This window comes from Podarcis muralis, chromosome 7, assembly GCF_964188315.1.
Source record: "Podarcis muralis chromosome 7, rPodMur119.hap1.1, whole genome shotgun sequence".
In the NCBI taxonomy this organism is placed as follows: Eukaryota; Metazoa; Chordata; class Lepidosauria; order Squamata; family Lacertidae; genus Podarcis; species Podarcis muralis.
In genome coordinates, this window is record NC_135661.1 from 41,397,526 (window position 1) to 41,407,685 (window position 10,160).

Consider the following 10,160-nt stretch of genomic DNA (forward strand, 5'->3'; position numbering starts at 1 on the left):
TCTCGTATAATTTGACATTCTGCTTAAAATATCACAGTAACCAAGGACACACACACAAATCTGTATAATGTTCCTTAGACCATAATTGACTTTTTGTATATGGATGAAAGATTATGAAATTTTGGGCTGTATTCCTCCAACAGAAGACAGAGTCACCCATAGGAAAGTACAGATACCCTTGGGGAGTTGAAAAACAGGACATAACGCCCTGCTAGATCAGGCCCGTCAAATCCAACACTCTCTTATCATAGGGGCCAACAAAATGGCTATGGGGCACCTGCAAGCACGATGCAAGTGAAACAGAACTCTTCCCCACCTGTGATTCCCAGCAACTGGTAGCCAGCAGCACACTGCCTCTGACAGTGGAGGGAGAACATAGCCATTGTGGCTAGAAGCCATTGATAGGCTTGCGCTCCATGAATTTCTCTAATAAATACCTGTTGTTACTATTTTAACTTTTTGTACATTTTAAACTGCTGTTGCAATTTTTTCTTTATAATTTTATTGTTTTATTGTCTTTTGTAAACTGCTCTTGAGGTTTTTCTTCTACAACCAATTAGTGTATAAATGTTATGAAATAAAATAAATACATAACCCTCTTTTAAAGCCATGAGTTGGTGGCACTCACTACCTCTTGCAGGAACGAATCCCATAGTTTGTAACTATGCGCTGAGTGAAGGAGGAACTGCTTTTGTCTGTCCTGAATCTTCCTTGGTTTTCCCTGAGTTCTAGTATTATGAGGGACAGAGAAATACTTACCCACTTTCTGAGCACCATGCATCATTTTTATACACCTCTATTGTATCTCCTCTTAGTCACTTTTTTGGCTGAACTAAAAGGCCCCCAGTTGTAATCTTTCTTCACAGGGGAGCTGCTCTACCCCCATGATCATTTTGTATCTGTTCCCAACACCTGGCCTGCACAGGTGTGCCACCTCTGATCTCTGAACTGTAGAGCTCCCACTTTTAGCTGCACAGTTTAAAAGCTCCTGGCAAGAACAATTAACACCATACCTGCCTGACGTATTATATTGGACCGTTGTTTCTTCAGCTTGTAAAACGGCCTTGTGTATAGTAATATAGTAAGGCAGCATACAAATTAAAAGGGAAATGAAATGAAATGTCCAATCCATTTAGCTTCAGCCTTTTCAGACCCAAGATACAATTTTAAGTTTTAACCCAAACATGCCTAGAGGACCCTTTTCTTAATCTTTTATCATATATTTGCATGGTGGTAGTGCTCCTGCTGTGAGCCACCTTGGATCAGGCCAAATCCCCCAAGCTGAACAACAGTGGTCTTATCCATTTACACAGTTATGACTGTCATGTGCAAATAAATTCATTATGCATTGTATAAAGACATCTACCTTTTTGTCTGTCCTGAACATCAACATAGCTCTCCACACCAAATCTGACACTTGCTCCCAAAATAAAGGGAAGAAAGAATCACCTGGCACTTTAAATATTGGAAATATTTCTCCTGGAAGGAGATTTTTCAGCTTCAAGTAGGAGGCCTCTCAAAGGTCCCCACAGCCTTCAACAGTTAAAAGTGCTTCTTCCTATCCTATCAGGTCCCAGGATACTGCAATCCCTTGGATTTCGCACTTGTAAATGATTTGGCTCAAGAACAAAAAAGCAGTGGTGGTAGGAGGCTCCTCCGGGCCTTTCTCCAAAGTACATGTCCTTCCAGATTTATAACCAGGACTTGACAGGGTGAATTGCATTATCGTTTTGATCTAACCTGGGCTTTTTGCTAAATTTGCGCAGAGAGTGCCAGCTGTTTTGTGATCAGAGAGGAACCTCAGAACACGCTGTCTCTTGGAAAATGCCGCCTTGAAAAATGAAGCCGGTTGTCCCAGACGTGGCCAGGAGGATACTGGCCAAGGCTGGCTTGGGAAAAAAGAAAGGAAGAAAATGCAAAGGGAACACTCAGGACCACAGGCATAGTAAAAGTACTGGCACAAGTCCCATTTGCAAGGTATTCATATTCCTAGCATTAATTTAAAGCCAGGATGGAGAACCTGTGGTCCGGTCCTCCAGGTATCACTGGACTGGGACTCCCATCATTCCTGACATGCTGGCAGGGGCTGATCTGAAGGGCCACAGGTTCCCCCGCCCCTGCTCCAACCTAACCCCAATCTCATGGATCCATTTTAACACAGAGGTGAAGTTGGACCCTTAGCTATTCTCTACAGTGAGCACCTGCTCCATCCCACTCCATAGCAAATGATGAATTCCCTTTGGCACCAGCTTAAAACCTTTCATTTGCCCAGGCATCTTCAGTTATTGTATTTTCAGCTGGTAAAGTATTTTCATTCCTCTCAGATTTTTCATACTGCTGTTTAACACTTTCTGTTGTTTTAATTTTGAACTGGAGATGGCTCAGTTGGTTAAAGTGTGGTGCTGATAACATCAAGGTTGCAGGTTCGATCCCCATAAGGGACAGCTGCATATTCCTGCTTTGAGGGAGGTTGATGAACCTCGGGGTCCCATCCAACTGTATAATTCTGTGGCTTCAGATTCTTATGTATATTGCCCTGAAATCCATTTTTGGATGAAGGTCCAGTTTATACATTTTTAATATGCACCTGCTGCTCATCCAGCGGCAGAGGAAGCTGCTTGGGCACCTGGGGCGGTGCGCCCAGGGGCGGGACCTCCAGAGTCTGCCTGCCTCCTCCCACTCAGCTGCCCTACAGCTGGGGAGAGGCAGCGGGTGGTCCATTTGGGGCAGCGCTGAGCCTGCGGGCGTCCAAGCCACCATGTCTCTCTCAGGAGAGATGCGTGGCTCAAGCGCGCTGTAGGCTCCACGGTGAGTGCCACCCGGCATTTTGTCACCTCCCCTCAGTGGTGACACCTGGGGCAGTCGGCACCAACCACACCCCTCTTCCTCTGCTCATCCTATTTTAAAGGTTTGGCTCCGGTGGCCTGAAGATTATAATCTTATGAAAAATTTCAATGATGCAGGGTCTACATTTTAAAAGGGAGGAGAAGGAAGAGTCATGCAAGACTCATATGAAGGAACTAGATATAGCCACTGTAGTGGGGGTGTTCTGTGCTTTGTCTCGAGCATCAACAGGCGTTGGAAGCAAGAGATCATTAAGAGAACCCAGAGGAGTAGATTAATGTTTGTGCTGATAGACTGCATCCATGTGAGCAAATACAATTGTACATAGTTGCCCCTATTCATGCAGTGTGAGACGATCCTGCCTATGTACACAGATCATGCTGCATCTAGACAGACCCAGTGAACAGTTTGAAAGAAAGGGCCTGATGCTGTGCTGTTGTATAAAGTGGGCAGGTGTGGAACTCTGAGCAGACTTTTCCTTGGAAGTTCATTTTGTTGTTTCTGAGTTTTCCAGAAGCACCTGATTGGCCACTGTGGAGAACAAGATGATGGACTAAACAGGACTTTGGTCAGATCCAGCAATGAACTTCTTAAACCCCTATATCCTATTGTAAAAACTTATATATGTTTTAAAATCTATTGTCTCAATGCAGGTACCATCCCACCCCCTCCGGCTTTTTACACCTTGGCAAGAGAGCCCCCATTTCCCAGAAATCTCTAACTTCATACTGTTTCATTTAAGAATACAAGAAGAGTCATTCTGGATCAGGCTAAAGGACCACCATCCTGTTCTCAAAGTGGCCAACCAGGTTCCCCAATGGAAACCCCCCCCCCAGGACCTGAGTGCAACAGCAAGTCTCCCCGCTTGGGATTCCCAGCAACTGGCATTCAAAAGCAGGTTGCTTCTGAGAGTGCAAGAAATACATATCCATCGTGACTAGCAGCCATTGATAGCCTTATCCTCCAGAAATCTGTGTAATCCTCTTTTAAAGCCATCCAAGTTGGCAGCCATCACTGCCTCTTCTGGGAGCAAATTCCACAGTTTAATTATGTGCTGCATGACAAAGTACTTTTTGTCTATCCTGAATCTTCCAACCTTCAACTTGATCAGATGGCCCCAGGTTCTTGCATTAAGCGAGAGGGGGAAACTTGTCTCTGTCCATTTTCACTCATCCCAGCTCACCTCAGCACTGTGCAGCAAAGCATCCTCTGCTCCATGAGACCATAGCCTGCTGCCAAAGGACTTTTGCCTGGCTTTCTCTCTCCTCCAGGAAATATATTGCAAACAACTTTTCTCTTCCCTTTGCAGGAATATCTTAGCTTCAGAACCATCCCGAAGCTTTTAATTAACTATTGGATAGAAACAGCACCTTGCTTGCCAAAGCTTTGCCAAAATTCAAAGAAAGTTTCTTCTTGCTTTGTTGTTTTTAGAACAGCTTTTCCTAGGATCTTTCTACGTACCAGCTGTCACAACTGGGATCCCTCCCCACACTCATTTTCCAAAAACCCTACTGCCTAGCCAGGGCAAACACCAGCCATAGCAGATAAAAGATCTTGCAAGGATCAAAGGCAATTTGCACCTATTAAGAGTAATCAGGAGTGAAAGGTGAATAAGAGAACAAAGCTACAGTCAGCCAGTGGAAACCATTTTAATCCAAGAGAGACTTCACAGAAAGGAGACATTTATTCCAGAATCGGTTGAACCTGAAATTCTACTGAATCAACGCTGAGGAAACAGGCTAATCACAATAAACAAAGCCTCTATGTTCAGAGGCAGCCTATCTGAAAAGTAAGGTAAAGCTAAAGAGACCCCTGACCGTTAGGTCCAGTCACAGATGACTCTGGTGTTGAGGCGCTCATCTCACTTTACTGGCTGAGGGAGCCAGCATACAGCTTCCGGGTCATGTGGCCAGCATGACTAAGCCATTTCTGGCGAACCAGAGCAGCGCATGGAAACACCGTTTACCTTCCTGCCGGAGCGGTACCTATTTATCTACTTGCACTTTGACGTGCTTTCGAACTGCTAGGTTGGCAGGAGCTGGGACCGAACAACGGGAGCTCACCCTGTCACGGGGATTCGAACCGCCGACCTTCCGATCGGCAAGCCCTAGGATCTGTGGTTTAACCTACAGTGCCACAGTAAACAAAGCCTTCATGTTCAGAGGCAGCCTATCTCAAAAGTACTGAATGCTGAATCCAGGGAAATAAGGTGCCTTAATGCTCCCCTAATGAGCTCTCCAGAGGCCTGACAGGCTTAACATAATAAGAGCTCTGCAGTTGGATCAGGCCAACAGTGGCCCATCTAGTCCACATCCTGTTCTCACAGTGACCAGCCAGAAGCCTAAGGAGGCCCACAAGCAAGAATGGCAACAATTCAACACCTGAAGTCAACGGTTTAACCAGCCCTCACAGACTATTTCTATGCCCGGAGAAGACTCACAATTATACATACAGAGAGAATAAGCATTTAGGGAGGCTTAGGAATAACTGGACTGTCTAGGATGCAACTGCAATTCAAAGTTCTCACAGGTCAGATAGGCTGCTCCTGTTCAGGAGCTAGTGTGCAGAAAACTTGCTGGCAGAGGCTGTCTAATGTCACGTGCCTCCAATTCAACGCCCCCCATCCCCACCAATTGCCCCATGATGTCAGACCCTTTACTTAGCAAAGACGAAGGCACAGGCTATCTACACACCATACATTGCTTCCCCTAAGAATCCTGGGAACTGTAGTTTATCCCTCCCAGCACCCTTAAACTACAGTGCCTATGATTCTTTGGGTGGGTGGAGACGTGCTTTACATGTATAGTGTACACACAGCTGGCTAGTGAGAAGATGCAGTCATGCTATGATGCCTGTCCTACCGGCCATACTAAGCCTGTCAGCAGGTGGATAGGATACCTGGCTTGTCAGCTGCCATCTTGAAAATCATACCAAGTGGAGAGGAAAACAGTATTTTAATAGCTGTCAGTGGATTTTACACATCTGTGCTGCCAGGAAGCACCATATCCCACCCTCAATTAGTTATGCCCCAAAATGCCCCCCCAGGAGGGGGGTTCAGAGAAATCTTTTTAAAAGGAAAAAGTCAGGGCTGATTCTGACTCAAGATTCCAATCAAACCTATTTAAAGAGGTAACCAAAGAAACATATTTGCTCTACCTGTATAGATCAAGAAAGCCAATGTGGTGTGTCAAATCTCCACTCGGCCGTGAAGCTCATTGGGGGACCTTGGGTCAGTCACCAGCTCTCGGCCTAACCAACCTCACGGGGCTGCAATGATATGGAGGGAGTGGGGAAACCATCTATAATACTTTGAGCTCACTGGAGGAAAGGTGAAATATAAACGCAATCCACTATATAATTTGGAAAGTGGTTTGTCTGTCCCTTTGGTCTCTATAGGTTTGGATGCCTCTGGAGATATCACCACCAAACTTGGTCGCAAGGGTTCCCAAGGTGGGGGAGGGGTCTTCGCTGACGTTTGGAAGCCAGGTGCCATTTTGAATCAAGACTTCACTCCATTTTTGGTGTGATGGCTCCAAATTCACAAATGACACTACCCATTCCAAAAAAAACAAAAACAAAAACACACACACAATATTTTTCGGTTTCTAAAAAATTTCGGGCAGCGCCATTTTCCCCCTGCTGTTAATAAATAATAAAAATAAATAAACTGCACTTACAGGGAATCTGAGGAACTCTTTACATGCTTAGAAGCGCTCTCTTGCCCAGCCAGCTAGCCAATGCAATTTGAAGGCCTGGATCAATGGATCAAACAAATACGTAAAAAACACCGCGATGGAATAAGATGCCTCAGACCACTGGTCCAGCTAGCTCTGTACTGGCTACACTGCTGAGTGGCAGCCGCTCTACAGAATTTCACACAAGAAACAACAAGAACCTAAGAAGAGGCTGCTGGGTCAAGCCAAAGGCAAATCCAGCCCAGCATCCTCTTCTCCCAGGATGTATCTGGGAAGCCCAACACTGGAGGAAGACATACATACACCAGAGGGCTGACAGCCATCTCCAGAAACTAAGCAGGAGGGAATCCATGCAACGCGTCACCAATAGTGGATCTCTAACGGTAGGCAGGGGGGCTAGGCTTTTCCAGAAGCGCGCCCCTCCTCTCTGAGGAGCCCGCAGGCCCTTCAGCTTTACCTGTACCCCTGTTTAAATCGGAGAGGGGACCACGACGCCTCTCACCTCTCTACTCCACGATATGCAAGCAAAGGCACTCTGCATATGCCCCGTAGTGGTCTGTACGCTGCAGCGCCCGATTTGCAAAGGGAGTTCTCCCAGCGCGAATCCCTGTATCAGTTTGCGCCCCACCCCCCAGAAAGTCGGTTGCGCCCACCTGCGCCTTACCTCCTGCTATAGCGCCCTCCGTGCGTCCGGCTGCGCGTCTTCTCCCTCCTCTTGCGAACTGAGCGAGCGGAAGGGCGCAGACTCGGAGCCGCGGCCGGGGAAGGAGGCGGCACAGTGGCTGCCACGTGAGAAGGTTCAGAGGAGGGGCCGGGGAAGCCTGAGCGGGAGGCGGGCGGGCAGCTCGGCAAAGGTTGCAGCCGCGCTGCCGGGGGAGGTGAGCGGACTGCTGCAGTCCCTCTCGCGTTAATAAGGTCTTAGCCACAACCATTCAGGTAGAACACTTTCAAAGCACATGGTCCCCCGGAAAAAAGAACCATGGGAACTGTAGTTTGCCTCTCGCTGCGCTGCAGTTCGCAGCACTCTTAACAAACTATAGTTCCCAGTATTCTTTGGGGGGGGGGCGGGACAACGTGCTTTCAATGGGCATTAAATGCATGGCGTGGGTGTAGCCTTAGACCTCTGGGGGTCAGAGAGGCTTGTTGTGGGGTCAATCTGCAGTGGTCTGAGCTGCGATTCACAAGCACACATCCTTGAGTCCAGTTGTCCCCACCTGAACATAAAACGGGTCTGCTGGTTCAGGCCATCTAGCCCAGCATCTCATTCTGGCAGTGGCCGACCAGATGCCTGTGGGAAACCCTCAAGCAGAAGCCCAACAGCTGGTATTCAGAAGCATTACTGCCCCTGACATTGGAGGTGGAGCATACCCATTATGGCTAGTAACCATTGATAGCCTTGTCCATGTAATTGTCCAATCCTCTTTTAAAGCCATCAAAGTCGGTGGCCGTCACTGCCTCTTGTGGCAGCGAGTTCCATAGCTTAGCTGCATGAAGAAGTCTTTTATCCATATTGAATCTGCCAACACTCAGCTTCAATGTATGTCCGCGGCTTCTATCCACCTTCTCCATGCCATGCATAGTTGCATAAACCTGCCTGTCTTCTTTCTTACAACATCCTGAGGGTAGCCCTGTCTGTCAGCTTCCTCCTCCTCCTTGTGTTGCCTCCTCCCTGTCTTCCACCCTACCAGTTCCAATGAGCCACCATGGACACTCTCCAACAGGGATTTACTTTTGGAGACATCTGCATACACTTGCTCCACACTGGCTGCAGCCCTGTACACACGCCTACTTAGGAGTAAGCACCATTGAACTCTGTACTTATGAGAAAATATGCACCAGATTTATTCATTCGATTTTTGTTTATCCTGCCTTACTTACTTACTTACTTACTTACTTACTTACAAACACACACACAAACTCTACTTTCTCCCCGTTTTATTCTCACAACAACCCTGTGAAGTATGTTTAGGCTGAGAGACTGTTTAATGGCTGAGCAGGAATTTGAACCCTGGCGTCCCAGGTCCTAGTCCTACACTTGAACCATTATACCACACTAGCTGTCACAACAAGGCCTGCAAGACAGCTCATGACAATTTTTGTTTTAAGCACTGTGCAAAAAATCATAGCAATTGAATACAAATGAGGCTTAGCAATTCTAAAATCCATTTACCTAGGAAATAAATAATTGTAATAAAAAGTACCGTAAAGGTAATAAAGGCAGGGTTTCTAGCAGAACCCTGTAAGGAAAGACAGAAGAACTGTCCTGTTCCTCAGCATTGTGCCCCTCGCCCCTTTCACAGCTTGGAGGTTTCCAGTTGCATCAGGAAAAAGAGCTTATTTCCCAGTGCAAATGCGCCCTCTGCTGCAGGTCTTTTGATTTACAAACAAAAGCTGTCTTTTGCTAGAAGCCAGTGATGGAAAGGCAGGTAGGAACATAGGAAGCTGCCTTTATACAGAGTCCAGACCCATTGGGCCATCTAGCTCAGTATTGCCTTCACTGACTGGCAGCAACTCCCCAAGATTCCAGACTGGGGGACCTTTCCCTGCCCTACCTGGATATGCTGGGGATGGAACTTGGGACCTTTGGCATGAAAGGCAGATGTTCTACCAAGGGGTTGAGGTTTTATGGGAAGCTGCTGCTGGATTTCTAGCACTGGATGGGTTTAAATGCACACTTTTTAGGGAACTACCCTGCCTAACCGAACACAGCAGGCTTTTCTTCCAAGTAAGTGTGCATAGGATCAGGCTGCACCATGCCAGCCACTATGTTTTGTTGTGATGTTAGCTTTGATATTCTTCAAGACTGAAGAAGCCTTGGAGCATGCATTGGCCTCTATCAGTGGTTTTCAACCAGGGTGCTGTGGCACCCTGAAGAAGAAGAAGAGTTTGGATTTGATATCCCACTTTATCACTACCCTAAGGAGTCTCAAAACGGCTAACATTCTCCTTTCCCTTCCTCCCCCACAACAAACACTCTGTGAGGTAAGTGGGGCTGAGAGACTTCAGAGAAGTGTGACTAGCCCAAGGTCACCCAGCAGCTGCATATGGAGGAGCGGAGACACGAACCCAGTTCACCAGATTACGAGTCTACCACTCTTAACCACTACACCACACTGGCTCTCCTAGGATGCCTTGAATGATAGTCAGGGGTGCCATGGGCAACACTGGTCCTTTCCTCTGATGCCCTCTTGCGTCTCTGCCTCCCAAACGCTTGCACAACTGTTTGTTGCAGCAGCTCTGGCTACAAGCTCCCCAGGTGAATGGTGCCTCTGGGGCTGGCCAGGGGTTCTTCTCAGACCCCTGTGGGGCAGTGTGAGGAGGCACCTCTCTTTGGGACCTGAGGGGAAGTCAGCTCAGAGACCGGGGTGGCAGCTGCAGCTGTGCAAAGGACTCCCAAGGACAGGGGAGAAGAGAGGAGGCTGAGGGAACCCTCAGCAAGGGAGGGGTGAGGGGCTGCCAGCTCTTCAGGCAAGGGGTGACATAACTGGTCTCCTGAGCCCCACAGGGGTGCCACTGATAGAACACAGTTGGTCAAGGGAGCAGTGGACCCAAAAAGATTGAAAAGCTCTGGCTTATATACACCATCCAGTACTCCAAATGTCCCTCCTTGCCGGGGCCTGC

At 47.5% G+C, this 10,160-nt stretch overlaps 1 protein-coding gene across 6 annotated transcripts in view; it reads right to left on the reverse strand.

Moving 5' to 3' along the window:
• Positions 1–7,326, reverse strand: part of KIAA0513 (KIAA0513 ortholog) — a 45,700-nt gene extending 38,374 nt beyond the window's left edge. For 2 of the 6 annotated variants that reach the window (XM_028740028.2, XM_077931573.1), the window contains exon 1: positions 7,204–7,326. The gene's annotated coding sequence lies outside the window, so the exon portion shown is untranslated. Of the gene's footprint in view, positions 1–6,000; positions 6,112–6,521; positions 6,578–7,192 lie in introns of those variants that run through there. The other 4 variants (XM_028740034.2, XM_028740029.2, XM_028740032.2 and 1 more) reach the window with 4 other exon arrangements.
• Between the last annotated feature and the right edge of the window lie 2,834 nt (positions 7,327–10,160).